The sequence below is a fragment of the Ruditapes philippinarum genome, unplaced genomic scaffold, assembly GCF_026571515.1.
Source record: "Ruditapes philippinarum isolate M1 unplaced genomic scaffold, ASM2657151v2 ctg14778_1_1_1_1, whole genome shotgun sequence".
Classification (NCBI taxonomy): domain Eukaryota; kingdom Metazoa; phylum Mollusca; class Bivalvia; order Venerida; family Veneridae; genus Ruditapes; species Ruditapes philippinarum.
This window is the reverse complement of record NW_026865119.1, coordinates 5,830-22,044: the sequence shown is the minus strand read 5'-3', so window position 1 is coordinate 22,044 and position 16,215 is coordinate 5,830. Positions and strand designations below refer to the sequence as shown.

Sequence of the window (16,215 nt, the reverse complement as noted above, 5' to 3'; positions counted from 1 at the left end):
AAAGAATATTTAGATCAAAATTTGATTTCAATTAAAATTGACGATGTATCAGTGGAAACCCTTACCATTCTAAATCTATCCAGGACTCCAGTTTGGCGACTCAAAGTTATCGTTATATTCCGGTAATTTTCATGATATTATGTTAGTTTCTCTGCCTGTGCGATCAAAATTTACTACAGGTGATTTATGGCTCACACAATAATTTACAACACATTTTGTATTGTATCGAGCATTTTATCAAGTCAAGTTAACTCGTTTATTTTAAATAAAGATCATGGATACGCCCCCCACTCGCTAAGTCACGCCCTTCGTTTAATGGCAAAAGCCAATCAATATCAGTAAATTTAAAAGTAAAGTTGTGTTGATAACGTCAATCACAACCATTTTGTATTATCATCAAAATCAGCTATTGGAAATGTGATTAACGGAAAAGATCTTTTTTTAAAAGAATGTTTAAAACCCGTTATACGAAACCAAAATACTGAACTGTTGCCTTTCAAATCCACGCGTAATTAACACGCTGGTTTAAGTTTTTAAAAGCATTCACATTACATGTTTGTGCGGTGGCATTGAGGTGACATTTGCAGTTTTATTTTATCTTGTGGCCACGACTTATTTTCTTGAGGCCTCAAGATATTATCTCGTGGCCACGACTTATTATCTCGTGGCCAATACAATACAATATCTTTAAGTTCATATATTTATTTTGTTTCAGCTGTAAGCAATATATTAAAGAATTAAAAAAATGACTCAGTTTTCAGTAGGTTTTGAATACACTAGCTGTGCTCATTTTATGTTAATATCGGTCTTACTTACTGTGCTATAGAGTCAAATAAAGACAACATCAAGATTTTTAATAATTTAATAATAGATTAGTAATAATTTGGTTAATCACTTGAAGTTTACCTATGTTTACCTGTGTTAATCTTTAACTGAACTGTGCTTGTATTTTTAGAACTAACGAAAGTTTTGTTTATTGTGCTCGGATAATACAGATTCAACTTTAAAAAATATTTCACAATTTCAACTTCATGATTTCAAGATCGCACACATTCAGCTTCGCGAATTCACAATTTCAATTTCACTAGTGCAAGTTTTCGTAATTTAAGCATCTTGAATTTAACATAATGATTATAATGTTAATTAATTGTAATGACTTCCCTAACTTAACTTCATGAACGCAAATCAATATTCCATTAGAAATGAATCATGAATTCTAGACGGAAGTTGAATTCGTGAACTTGAAAATGTGAATTCATAAAACTTCAATCATGAAAACACGAGGTTTAAATGGTAAATTTCTGAGGTTGAATTGATGGGTTATGAGCTTAGTCTTTCATAATAGTTTGCATGTTGTACACACAACAAAAGCAATATTTTTAATACAAAACAAGAACGCATTAAATCACGCTGTGTTCTTTTTATTTCATTTTTTAATGTAGAATTAATCCTTAGTGCAAAGAGTGTAAATGCCGTGGCATTTTAAGAATCAGATCCAATTTATAATTACCCTACATAAATTACAAACATTTTTTTTTTCTATATCAATTGATACTCACAAGTACAAGAGGGTAGTGATATGGGGATTTTTAAATAAACAGAAAATAAAATAGCCACTGCTTTGGTGTGGACCTACCTACAAGTACCTCAAATTACATAAGTAGAGCAAATACGAGGTCATTCATTACTTATGATTTTTCAAAGCATACCAGAGGTGTGTAAAGGTTAGCCTAAAAAACTTTTCTATATATCAAAGTTTACATACTGACGAAAAGTGAAAGGTGGTTTTTTAAAATTGCCACTTCACCCAACATTTTCCTGCGGCGTGTGAAAAGATCCAAATATTCAATAAACAAGTGAGAGGTCATAATTTTTGCAAAAATTTCAAGGTCAGTTATTATACAAATAAACATCTTAATGATAAAGCTATTATATCATTGTTTCACGAGTACATGTTATGTGCATGTTACATGTCAATAAACCCCATATGTTACATGTCAATAAACCATGGGTATACAACGATGAAGTTGTTCGCACTCTAAAATTAAGATGCATTTATTTCTTACATATAGAAATAGGATACATATGATTTCTACCATATATGAAATATAATAAATGACAGGATTTGCCAAATTAGTGTTTAACATCACATGCCAACCAATGAAATCGCTTGTTTTTGTTTTTTTTTTGTTTTTTTTTTACTACCCTTTTTTCGTTTAGACAGGCAAACTTTGTCACTAATTTATGAAACAGAACACATAATATTTAACAAATTGGAACGAAGTGCGCATGTGTAAACTGAATGTAGTACATGTAGCCCCCCTTATAATTAGGACGACCTGACATTGGTGAAATAATTCAAGCGAGAACTAAGATAACTTTATATTTACTTCTACTTTTATGGCAAAGCAATTATAAATTTAGAATGCAATGATGGAGAAAGCATAGAAAAACGCAGACATTTTTTTCTGTTATTTTGGCTTAACATGTATGAATCACAAATAAATATTGATTGTCTTTAAAATATGTATCAATTAATGCATACAAGCATTAAAGGTAAAGTTTCACTTATCTGTACACGCTAAGGGATTATTTCAGTGCATTTCACTTCACATGGAAGTGCCCTCAAACTTTACAGAGAGAAGGGCTAAGGTTAATATCACAAAAATCATTCACGTCCAATATTTTTCAGAAAATTGCAACCTTAAAGAAATTAAGTGCTACACGATGTAAATACAAGACTTATATATTGAATGACGTAATTGATAGATAAAATATGCACCCTAAACTCCTCCCATCGTATGGAAAACAGCTTTCTATAGGCTCAAGGCGTTCCAGCGATGTCAAATGAGGTTAAACATTGAGTAAGTTAGGTTTTACATAGTTAACTTTTTAACAATTAAGAACCCACCGTCGCTCGTTACGGTCGCTTCCTTTTAGGTTCTTAATGGTTAACATTTCACTTAATAAAAACTAACTTAAACTTAGAAATCACACAAAGCAGTGAAGATTTTGCATTGAATTCAATTTCAATATTCATACTCAATACCACCAGTACTTCAACTGACACAAAACGACAAATAATTTATGTATCAAAATAATGAAAGTAGGTATAATGATCCCAAGTGTAATTCTATTCTTTTAAAGTATTATCAAGAATGAATTTAGCACTTAATTTTCACAGACAGCCAGCATGTCTAATATACTACCAGTATTGAAATAGGACAAAGCCTGCCATGGCTCTATTTATAAAATAGTATTGGCTGCTCAATTTTTAAGACATATATTAAAATATGTTGTATTATTTTGTATATATACATATTATACAATTATTAAAATTCATCTGTACTTTTTGTAAAATGCAACCATGAAAAAGGATTTTATTACAAAGAGAAAAATGTCAGTTCATTTTGAAAACAATCCAAGTTGAATGAGAGGAATCACTTGTAAGGTTGTAAGGTCAGCCAGCACAGCCTGAAATTAAGATAAAAAGTCAACTAAAGTGTTTAAACTTCATGTTTTTGCATTTCCCATTTAGTATCATTTTTTATTCATTGAACCTTATATAATGTATGTACAAAATTTAGGTAACAACATTATATAAAAGCGCATTTAAATTACGTCAATAAAGTGTAAAGGTTAACATGCTGAAAGGCCTCTTGTGAATAACTTGTAATCTACTTGCAAGGCATTAAATTTTAATAGGATCTCTAATGTCAAATAAAAAAGATAAGTGATAATCATATCTGTATCAACGTTTGCAAGGAGTGTGGGTATTACTAGCAATCTACAATGCAATGTAGTATTTACCGTAAAATAAATAACATAGATTATATGTTAACCCATTGCTTCATGAGCATTTTGTGAAAAATGGCTGTTTTCATTGAAAAGTCTCCCGTTACAAGTTCAAATTGCTATAATACTATAAAAACTGCTTCAACACTAATCAAACTTGGCACAAATGTTGACTGGACCATTGCCCTTGCAACAACATGCTCAGGCTTAAATTTTCTGTTACCATGGCAACGAGGGGACATCTCAAAATTGCCAAAAATCACTATTTTGCGTTGATTTTTTCCATCAAAATTGATTTCAAAGTGCTGCAACTTCTCAATGGATTGAGATAGAATCAAATGCTTTTCAGCGTTGGTTACACGTTACCTTATGATCAATCTGGGGTCATTTACAGCCTCTCACAAGTCCAAAATTTTCTTGGCGATGAGGGGGACTCCGCCCCCCTTCAACCCCCCCCCCCTCAAACAGAAGGGGGCACATCCCCCTTCTGGCAACCCCCTGATGTATCTTTTGGTTGGGAGGCCGCGCCGAAAAAGAGGTCACTTTTTTAACAACATTTCTCAAACAAAAACAAGTGTTTGGGGCCTAAATAAGGCATTTTTTCATCATTTGAGACAACAAAAAGGGGGGGGGGGGTGAAAAAGGCGTTAAAAGGCGTGTATATGAAGTAATGGGTTAACAGAAAATGATGAAAATACTTGAAATTACCCTTAATCGCGTTTTTTTTAATGTTTAAACATGGTCTGTCATATAAATTTGAAGAAAAATTGTTGTTTTGTAGATTTTTTTTATTTTTTTCATTAACCCATTGCTTCATGAGCATTTTGTGAAAAATGGCTGTTTTCATTGAAAAGTCTCCCGTTACAAGTTCAAATTGCTATAATACTATAAAAAACTGCTTCAACACTAATCAAACTTGGCACAAATGTTGACTGGACCATTGCCCTTGCAACAACATGCTCAGGCTTAAATTTTCTGTTACCATGGCAACGAGGGGACATCTCAAAATTGCCAAAAATCACTATTTTGCGTTGATTTTTTCCATCAAAATTGATTTCAAAGTGCTGCAACTTCTCAATGGATTGAGATAGAATCAAATGCTTTTCAGCGTTGGTTACACGTTACCTTATGATCAATCTGGGGTCATTTACAGCCTCTCACAAGTCCAAAATTTTCTTGGCGATGAGGGGGACTCCGCCCCCTTCAACCCCCCCCCAAACAGAAGGGGGCACATCCCCTTCTGGCAACCCCCTGATGTATCTTTTGGTTGGGAGGCCGCGCCGAAAAAGAGGTCACTTTTTTTAACAACATTTCTCAAACAAAAACAAGTGTTTGGGGCCTAAATAAGGCATTTTTTCATCATTTGAGACAACAAAAAGGGGGGGGGTGAAAAAGGCGTTAAAAGGCGTGTATATGAAGTAATGGGTTAACAGAAAATGATGAAAATACTTGAAATTACCCTTAATCGCGTTTTTTTAATGTTTAAACATGGTCTGTCATATAAATTTGAAGAAAAATTGTTGTTTTGTAGATTTTTTTATTTTTTTCATTAACCCATTGCTTCATGAGCATTTTGTGAAAAATGGCTGTTTTCATTGAAAAGTCTCCCGTTACAAGTTCAAATTGCTATAATACTATAAAAACTGCTTCAACACTAATCAAACTTGGCACAAATGTTGACTGGACCATTGCCCTTGCAACAACATGCTCAGGCTTAAATTTTCTGTTACCATGGCAACGAGGGGATATCTCAAAATTGCCAAAAATCACTATTTTGCGTTGATTTTTTCCATCAAAATTGATTTCAAAGTGCTGCAACTTCTCAATGGATTGAGATAGAATCAAATGCTTTTCAGCGTTGGTTTACACGTTACCTTATGATCAATCTGGGGTCATTTACAGCCTCTCACAAGTCCAAAATTTTTCTTGGCGATGAGGGGGACTCCGCCCCCCTTCAACCCCCCCCAAACAGAAGGGGCACATCCCCCTTCTGGCAACCCCCTGATGTATCTTTTGGTTGGGAGGCCGCGCCGAAAAAGAGGTCACTTTTTTTAACAACATTTCTCAAACAAAAACAAGTGTTTGGGGCCTAAATAAGGCATTTTTTCATCATTTGAGACAACAAAAAGGGGGGGGGGGGGGAAAAAGGCGTTAAAAGGCGTGTATATGAAGTAATGGGTAAACCCATACAACTGTCATTTTAAGAAGGCAGCCAATTGAGTTTAAAATTTATTGCAATGCTGTTTTTTAGATTTCATTTCTGTTCATCAAACAATGGCCTTTTAAATAGAAAGTGATAAAACAGTACTTCGGATTAAATTTAAACTTGATTTCTATCTAGTAAATATTAAAGTTTTGAAATATTCTCTGAAGAAAATTGTTTAAATTCAGTTTCACAAATCAACAGACACCAACAAATTATTTTCTGTAATCAATGATCAAGTTGAAACTTAAAACTATCTTAAATATAAAATCGGGTAAGCCGATAACTCCTTAAGAAAATTCACACTCAGTGCATTATTTGAGTTGGTTTTACAAAAAAGATAAGATAGTGTTTTTATAAGCTTACAGTTTCCTTAACATTCCAACTTAAATACAATCTGTACTGTACAAAAATTCAACTAGAAAGAGCATGGTGCAAGAAATCTAGCTGCCAAGAACAACCACAAATTCACATGATAAAGTCTAGAGTTTAAACTTATGGATAAACAAATGAAGTAAATTTATGCATTATTCAAAAAAACTGTGTATTGAATTTACATTACCTCAGCTGCATTATAGGACTGGACTTTGAGCAGATTTGTCTTTCTAAATGAAAATATTGCCACTGCCAACACTGAAAGAGATATTATGTATAAGTTTAGGCCATCCTTAAAAAAATGTTTGTTTGCAGTAACGCTACTTAGAATTTTCAGTGTGGGTAGGTAGGTCGATTTTTTTATATTTTTTTCTTTTGCATGAACTCTACATATACTACTATAGACTAAACAGCAAAACAAGATCACTAATACCCAATATAGCATTTGTAATGTCTTTGTCACACAGCTTTTCCATGGGTGCTGCCATGTTGAATTATTAAATGAACGCAAAAAAATAAACTACAGCAAAAACAAAAACACTCTGGGATTTTCGCGAAAAAAAAATTTGCTTTGCCAGACCCTAAAAAATAGTTTGGGTAGGGGCAAATTTTGTGAGTCGGTCGTGTAACTGCAAACAAACAATTTTTTAAGGGTGGCCTTATCTTGATAAACAAACACTTAAAAGTGGTTATTTTTGTTTGATGATTCGCTATGGAATGGCAGGTTTATATTTAAGATATAATATGTCATTCTTGAGAAAATATTACAATCACAGAAATTCATTGAAATACTACTTGGTTCCAGGAACAGATTGAGAGTTTGCCTATACGTTAAAAGCTTCCAACACAATCAAACATAATCCCAAAAAAGAAAGTCCTAAACGTCAAAAAAAATTTCATGGACTGTAGTACATCGACTCTTCTCAAATCCTTCGTGTACTCTTTTAATTTTTCAATGTTAAAATTGTTGTGTTAACCCCGAACCACCTTGTTTCTTGGAACATTGGCATTATTCACAACCTCTGATCAGAATGTTCCAACATCCCAGGAATATATAACGGTACTTTAAGAAATGAAATGAAATGTGTTCCCAGATACCAGTTCATTTAATGATTATTTATATATATAAAGATTTCACAGTGTGCCCTTTAATTTTTTTAATGCAAATAAGAAGAAAACAAAATTATATTCAATATTAATATGATTGTATCAATATTTCTAATAATAGAGCAAACAGTTAAATACTTTTGATATCAAGATAACCACTGTGGTGAAATATAATTTGTGCAGTTTTATAGACATAATAGCTTACCATGTACCTATTTTCCTTTCAGCCTAAATTGTATACATACCACTTATCTTATTTAAATCCTCACCAATACTCTACATGTATCATATAAAACTACTATTGCAACAGTAATTGCAAAAGAAAAATAATAATTTTTTTTTGCAATAAGCTTTTCTATGCTAAAGAGCCAGAAGCAATGGTTTCAACACAAACTACTTTGCCAGGTTTGCAAAAACACCTGTGCAGTCTGAACAGATTTTACATTATAGGTTATACATGTTCTATATTGCTCAATTTTACTTTAATTCTAAAACTGAAATTCCCCACATTTCAAAACAACAGTTCCAATGTCAAAGATGAACATGTTGATTTAGCACAGTAAGTATTCATGAAATAAAGGTCAATTACCTGGCAGGATTTCTAAAGAGCTATAAGCAAGGACTCTGTCCCACAGCAGGAGAACCTGGTCGCTAGACAAATACCCTGAAAATGCTCTAACCAGCCATTTGAATGCTATTTTCAATCTGAAAATAAAACATGAAATAAAAAAGACGCTTATGTTAAATGAATGCTATCCCCCATTGTGATTGTGCAAAGAGTAAGTGCTAAAATATTTGTTGTTTGGGAACATTTCTTTTCTGAAAATGTGTCAGGGTTAAATTGTATACATATACATGCATACTGGAGTGCAGGTACAAGTTACCCGCACTCCAGAACGTGCCCATTGAGTGTCTCATTTTTTCTGGGGTTTACTTATTGTGACGACAGAGAAAGGGATAGCCATATAACATTCAGATGCTCATTCATTGGTTACTTTTTTATGGGGTTTCATATTGTGACAAAAGGGAGTGAGTTTTCTATTTTTGCCTATGATACAAAAGAGAAAGAACATCAAAACACTCATTGGCAATCAGATTTATACTCAAGGGGGGGGAATAGATAGCCTCATGTTTCTGTGCTAATTCTATTACTTATAGCAACTTATTTAGTTAAACATTAATCATGATTATAGAACTTTGCAGCTAAATCTGAATTCTACAATTTAGCAACATGAATAAGGAATAATACATAGTCAGTATGAGGGTATTTGTTTGTTTTCAATTTGAATGTAGAATCAATATAAATTTCACAACTGGTGCTTTCAATATACATATTATTTGATTTTTTACATTATTTAAAACAAACAAACTTTGTATTTATTCAAAAATTTTAAAGTTTTAAATAAGTGTCATTTAAGATCCTGTTACACAATTTTTTATGGTTTTATATCATAAATATGATGCTCACATTAAGATTTATCAATATTGTAAGTTCCAAAAAGCATTATTAGTAAATAAATTACTGAATTCAATATTTCATGTTAATAAATGGAGGTAATTAGTCATTTATTTTCTATAAAGTCTAAGTCACATTTTTCAATAAGAAATGGATGCATATATTTTATTGTTATCTATATAACATGGACACATTTATTTTACATATTCCTCCATGTTTGAAAATTGTTTTAGAAGCATAACTATATACAATATATAAAATTTCTCTTAAGTGTAGTAACAACCATAATTACAACATACAGGATCTTTAAGCAGTTTTGACTGGATTTGATCATGATTCTTTATGCACCCACATTTATCACAGAGTTTATGAGGAAATAATTCTGTGAATTTTTTAAACTTTGTTATATTTTCAGCATGACATGCATGATGCTTCCATGTAAACTTTACTTACAATGTTTGACCAAACAAACATCATTACTCATTCTTAATCAAATAATTTATAATAAGTTCCTCTACTATTTAATTACATTTTGCATATATTTCACTGGCATATTATCAAAACGTTATTTTATAATCAATTTATCAAAATATTATTTCACTGTCAACTGTAAAGAATGTCACATAATTTATTCAAACAAAAGTATCTCATATTTAGTTAGCAAAGCATTTCTGAGGTTAAGGTTTAAAACTTGATGACTATAATTTGTAAATTATACTAGTTTATAACAATTAAGCTATGTCACCACTATCCCACTCTCATCTGCTCTCATCTGCTTATTCATTGACAAATAGTATAGAATTACCATCTCAAATTATTAACTGAATGAAATTGAGAGGCATGGGTTTGAACCCGTAACAATGGTCAACTTTAGCGTGTTTTCCTTTATTCCTTTAAATATCAGCTATGCCCATCTGATAACTCTTAAAAAAAGTTTAACTTTATTTATGTAATTATAATAGGTATTGATTGGCTAAATAATGCTAAATCTAAGAACAAATTTGGTATATGGTATTTTCAAAGTATAATAAAATCAAAACTGCATGGTAAAAGTTATGAATATTTGACAAGATCAACCAATATTATAACTTTTAAGGAAATTAAGGCAAACTTTGAAAATAGCAGATCATTTGGTTAATTTCATAGATATTTTGAATAAGGCTCTCTAAGTAGGAAAATTGTCAAATAAGTGTTTAAAATTAGTTGGAAACAGTAACATTTTTATGCATATTTCAAACATTTTGAATGCAAACAAGTATTTTGCTTGAGTGATATCTTAGTTAATGAAAGCTATTATTTGTTTATTAACAATAATCAATAGGACAACATTTTTTCAATTTAATATGACATTATTGATTGTTTAGTATTTCCTCATTCTAAAATAGAGCCCTTCTAATATCAAAGCTTAAATTAAGTAAGTCAGAAACTGTACAGTAAATTTTGCTAAAATTTTGCATACAGGTGTCTTTAAAGGCATATATCTGACCTATGTTATCTATTGTTTAACTCCTTATAGTACCCATAAGGCTGGTCACACTTTAATCCCTTAAAGATAAGTTTGATATAGATGGAAAAAATATGATGAAGTAGAGATCATATATCAGTAGCAAAATGTATCTTATTTCTGTAATGATATATAATGCTCAAAAAAACCTGATAATTACCATACAGTTTATTTCAAAATGTAAAATAAACATCCCTTAAATACACACAGAAAATGTTACATTTTAAACACTGCACACTACAGCTGATCACAGAATGATTACATACTGTCATTCAAAAAAATGACAGTTTAAATAAAAATAGACCACATTTATTTGACAAGTAATAAGGAATGCAGCTTCCCAAACATAGTTTATACATTATCCTATTCAAATTAGACATATTCAGGAAGAGTTTACTAGATTTCAACACATTTCTACAATAAAAGTAAGTTTTTAATGGTTTTCAGTTAAATCAAAGGAAGGGAAATAATTTAGGTATTATAAAATAATCAGTAAATAGTGATTTACTTCCCTTTTATGCAAAAGAACTGGTTCAGGTAAATATTAATAATTTGTACTCATTGTTACAACATATAGATAAGAACCTTTGTACTAGTGTTATATATACAATACCGGTTTTGTACATTCATTGTTTGCTGGTTTGGGGTTTTCATATTTGAAAATCAATTTCTTAAGTGAGCAACACTTAAGGACAATCTCTTTTTCAAATTTAAATTCAATACCAAAATTATTTTGTGATTAGTACAATTTTGAATAAGTTCAAGTTTTGCATTATTTTTTGATAGCTATAATTTATTTTAACATACTACAAAAAACATATTCAATTTGTTAAAATGTAACACAAACATATGTTGACATATGAGGCCCACATGGAAGATTGGGAAACCAAATGTGTAGCCTCGATAAATAAAGCCTTTACATTGTATAACTGTTAATGTTTTGCAAGGATGAAGCCCAACATTCAGTGGTATTTGACAGCCACTTTCCTGTGATTGCAAATGGGCACAGTTTTCCAAAAATAGTTTTCCCTTAAATAAACACTGAAATCAAAAAATTTAAAAGGGTTTTTTGTATTTGGTTTTTTCCTGGATAAGTTGACCACGTTTTGCAAAGCATTTAAGTGACAGAGAAAAATTTATTAATCAATTACAATATGTATTGCTAAATGCCATAGTTGCACATTTATTGTGTCATCTTGTATACTAAATGTTGTCCCTAAATACAAGCATTCTCGCATTATTGCATTTGAGTGTTAAGTTGATATTTGTAGAAGTTTTGTAGAAAATAAGATGGTACAGATCTATGGAAATTTTTATTTTCACTTTATTAGTTATGCATCATATTTGACATATTTTGTAATAGAGTTATTTGCTACAGACACATTACAGTGTAATTTTTGAAAACGGAACTTTAACGGTTTTCAGTTAAATCAAATGAAGGGAAATAATTCTGGTATTATCAAATATTTAGTAAACAATGAGTTACTTCCCTTTGATGCAAAAGAAATGGTTCATAATTTGCACTCATTGTTACAACATATAGATAAGTACATGTAACTTTGTACAAGCATTCTTAATATAAAAACTTGTTTTTATATTACATTCAATGTTTGTTCAAAAGATGTGAGCTGTATATAATAAGGGTTTTCATATTTGAAAATCAGTTTCTAGCAAGCATCACATTGGGACAACTTTTTCAAATTGAAATTCATTGCCAAAATTATTTTGTGATAAGTACAATTTTTAATGTGTTCAAGTTTTGCAATATTTTTGGATAGCTATAATTCATTTTAACATACTACATAAAACAAATTGTTAAAATATAACGCAAACATATGAAGTTTTGTAGAAAATAAGATGATACAGTTCTATGGAAATTAATATTCTTTTTTAATTTAAAGTATTGCATCACATTGATATATTTTGTAAAAGAGCCATTTACTACAAATACATTATATAAGCAGGTTACTGAATGTTTAAGTGCTCACTGACTGTTGTACAATGACCTACTTTCAAATAAAAATTCACCTCCTTGGCTAAAACTCTGTGGAAATTGCATGGAGGTACACGTAATAACTCTGTGAAAATTGCATGGAGGTAAAATTCTGTGGAAATTGCATGGAAGTAAATATCATCACTTTGTGCGTAAAATTTAACCATTAAATGGCATCACTGCTGACATGTCCAGGGCCCAGTCACAATAGTGACAGCTACAATAACAGCAAAGTACTATACATGCAAGAGTAGTTACAGATATACAGACAGAGTGAGAGCTGTATAACAGAATTTAACTTAATAACAGAAACATTTAAGCCGAATAGTCTCAGTGCTTGACAGTTAGAAAAGGGTCATAACTTTGTAAAAAGGTAGCTCAGTGGGTACTTCGCCCATCATGTTTGATATTTTCAAAAACAAGTGTTTGAAGTTTCACCCCATTCTCTTGTGGTTTTGGAGATATCGACTTGCATTAAAAAGCTTAACAAAAGGGTGACACCAACAGGTAACATGAGTATTATAGCTCTCCCTATTCTTCGAATAGTTGAGCTATAAACTGGGGTCTCACAATTCATTCTATATCATATGTCTCAAACATTATTTAAGCTTAACTGTGAAGTCATGCAATTCTGTAAAACTCTGAAATATGTTTTAACTGTAAGATTCAAAGAAGGAATTTTTAAAATAAATTTGTACATACGGTTGACAGCCTACTGACTTGAGATGAAAGAATAATTCTGGTTCATGCGTTTGTAGTAGTGTCTCAAATAACAGACTCAGGCATAAAATACCCTGAAATATAAGACAATAGTATCTCAAATAACTCAAGAATAAAATGCCCTGAATTATAAGATATAGTATCTCAAATAACTCGATAATAAAATACCCTGAAATATAAGATAGTGTCTCAAATAACTAACTCAAGGATAAAATGCCTTGAAATATATGACAGTGTCTCAAATAATTTTCATCAAGAATACAATGCCCTGAAATATAAGACAGTGTCTTAAATAACTAACAAAAGCATAAAATGCCCTGCAAATGTCTCAAATAACTAACTCAAGAATAAAATGCCCTGAAATGTAAGACACAGTATGTCAAATAACAAACTCAAACAGAAAATGCCCTGATATTTAAATTATTGTCTTTTCAGCCCCAGTCATTTTTGCTCAAATATTGAAAAAAGGGTTAATGCAGCATTTTTCATGCACATACAACCATGCATTTAATGCCCAAGGCCTTAGTGCATGGGATTTGATAAGTCAGAAGGCTTCTGCAGATGTTATTGCACAAAAAAGTGCATAAGTGCTACTCTTGCATAATAGTAAATGTCTGATATGGTAATTTTGAATTTCTTCATTTGTTTTTCATATAGAAAAACCAGTTTCATAGTGTGATGCCATATGACACTTGTGTTTTGACAATGACCAAGGCCGTCACAGCTGTAAGCAGATTTTACATGGCACCCTGGGTCATGCATATTAAAGAGACATGCAACAATGTTTGCAACAAACAATAGTGTAATTATTAGGGATGTCATCTGGAGCCGAAACAGCCATCCGGATATCCGAATCAAACATCGGATACATCAGGATGTTCGGATCGTTGTTATATTCTTAGTTAGCTGATATGACGTAACCATTTTTTCGCGACCTTTTTCAAAGTGTAGTTCCTTTTTAATTGAATATAACGTATCAAAAGAATTTCGTTATTGATTTTTTTTCTATATAGATCTAGAATACGACTGTTATCGAAAAATTAAGTGCGTATGATACTTACGATTTCAAATGAAATGAAAATGAAATTCATCGCCGATGGTCTAAATTCCTTAATTAGTGCTATAATACACAATAACACTTGCTCACATTTGTGAAAACAAAATAACACCCGTAAAAAATTAAAATTTTCCATTGTTCAATAACATGCATACAATTTACACACAATGACCTTTGACAGGTGTGTAGCCGGCTTTCAAAAGAATCTGCTCATCTTTGATGTTTACCAACATGTAGCCCTGGCTGTTTGATTCGAATCATCAAAGAAGTTGCCGAAACTTACATGAATTACACATATTTTAAGTGTTCATAAGTGATAAAAACTGTGAAAAAAATTGTTTTTAAAAAAATGCACATGTTTGAAAGTTATTTTGTCGGATAAATATGGTATCAATTTCAATAAAAGCTGTGATAATTTACATATTATTATTCGTAAGTGCATTTCTTTATTTGCTTATATTTTTTTTCTGCAGATTTTTCATTTTCTCAAAATATTAAAGGAGTCGACGGGTCGGTAAGCCGAAATATATGTAAAAAATAGCCTAATTAAATATTTAAACTTTGACATAAAAAATGTAAAATCGTTGCCGGTGACAATCGCACGGGACTTAGAATATTCATCTTTAATCCTACAAAACTTAAAATTGTTTTGTGTTTAACATACATGTAGATTAACAACATGTGTCATACCCGACTCGTACTTATTATAGTAATTATTGATTTTTTTTGTGGTCTGCAGAGATTATGATGTGTATTGTCAAATTAAGGTACAATATACAATATGTTGTCAACACCATGTCTACGTCGATTATCTCAACGCATGTACATGTATATTTCACATTTTCTCAATATTCTGAAATATTTTATACAAACATCCGGATCCGAAAATCGGCTCCGGACACCGAATTGTGATCCGAACGTTCGGATATCCGGACTCCGAATGACATCCCTAGTAATTATGATGTCAATAGAAACCAATGATAATGTAAAATTTATATCAATAGAAACCAATGATAATGTAAAATTTATATCAAAATTAAATATTTTGTAAGTCTCTAGAATAATATGTCAGTATTATATTTGCATTTAAAAATGAATATATATATATCCTGTGATCAACAACAAAAATTTTAATGGAAAATAATGGGGTGGGGGGTAATCTTCTCTGATGTCTTTTTCAAAAATATTTGCCTACCTAGCTCTATATGACAAGAACATTCTTTCTCCTAACAAACTCACCTCTTTAGCACAAAAACTCCATTTCATGTTAAGATTAAGGACCATTTCTCATAATGTTAGTCTGTGGGAAAATCAATATGATCGTCTGACCTCAAAATGTTGTTACAATTCCATTAAATTATACTTATTTTATGAGATATAAAAACAATACCTGTGGATGAGATGATATACTATGAAGCCGGAAGAAATATCTTGTGTAGATTTCTCTGAACACATAATACAACGTTAACTTGACTGGTTTCTTGTATAGGTAACACAGAGGTGCCACTACAAATATAATAATATGAAACTTAAGTCTGCTGACAAAAATTCCTGCATTACTTAATTATTTTCCAGTAATTCACAAAAATTAAACTGCTCCGTGACAAATATCCGTAACACTATCAAACGGTCTCTGCGTTGTCTACCTGTTCGCTTTATCTACGTACCGCTTGCGAGCGCGCGAGTTAAACAAATTTTCCGTTGAACTGCCTGTAAAATTTGGCCTGCGATAAATAATTCGTTAAGAAGATATTTGCAAAACGTGTAATTCACTTCACCAAATGACATTTTCTACAGTAAAGATCCCATCCCGATATTAACATCCCGATATTAACCATTAATTCAAATAGAAGCAAAGTTAAACGACTTAAACGTGGTTTTCATAAGACAATGAAGTATAGATCATTCAAGACATTTAATGAACAATCTTTTCAGACTGATTTAGCTCGATCTTCTCTAAAACTGTGGATTATATTGTTGATCCAAATTTAGCTTTACAAATCTT

At 31.4% G+C, this 16,215-nt stretch overlaps 1 long non-coding RNA gene across 1 annotated transcript; it reads right to left on the bottom strand.

The window, feature by feature from the left end:
- Nucleotides 1-2,696: 2,696 nt before the first annotated feature.
- On the bottom strand, nucleotides 2,697-15,673 carry LOC132727911 (uncharacterized). Its single transcript, XR_009625412.1, has 5 exons — nucleotides 15,601-15,673; nucleotides 13,136-13,227; nucleotides 8,070-8,185; nucleotides 6,561-6,631; nucleotides 2,697-3,474 (listed from the first exon to the last, which is right to left on the bottom strand). It is a non-coding gene; the product is annotated as an uncharacterized LOC132727911 (long non-coding RNA).
- Nucleotides 15,674-16,215: the final 542 nt, after the last annotated feature.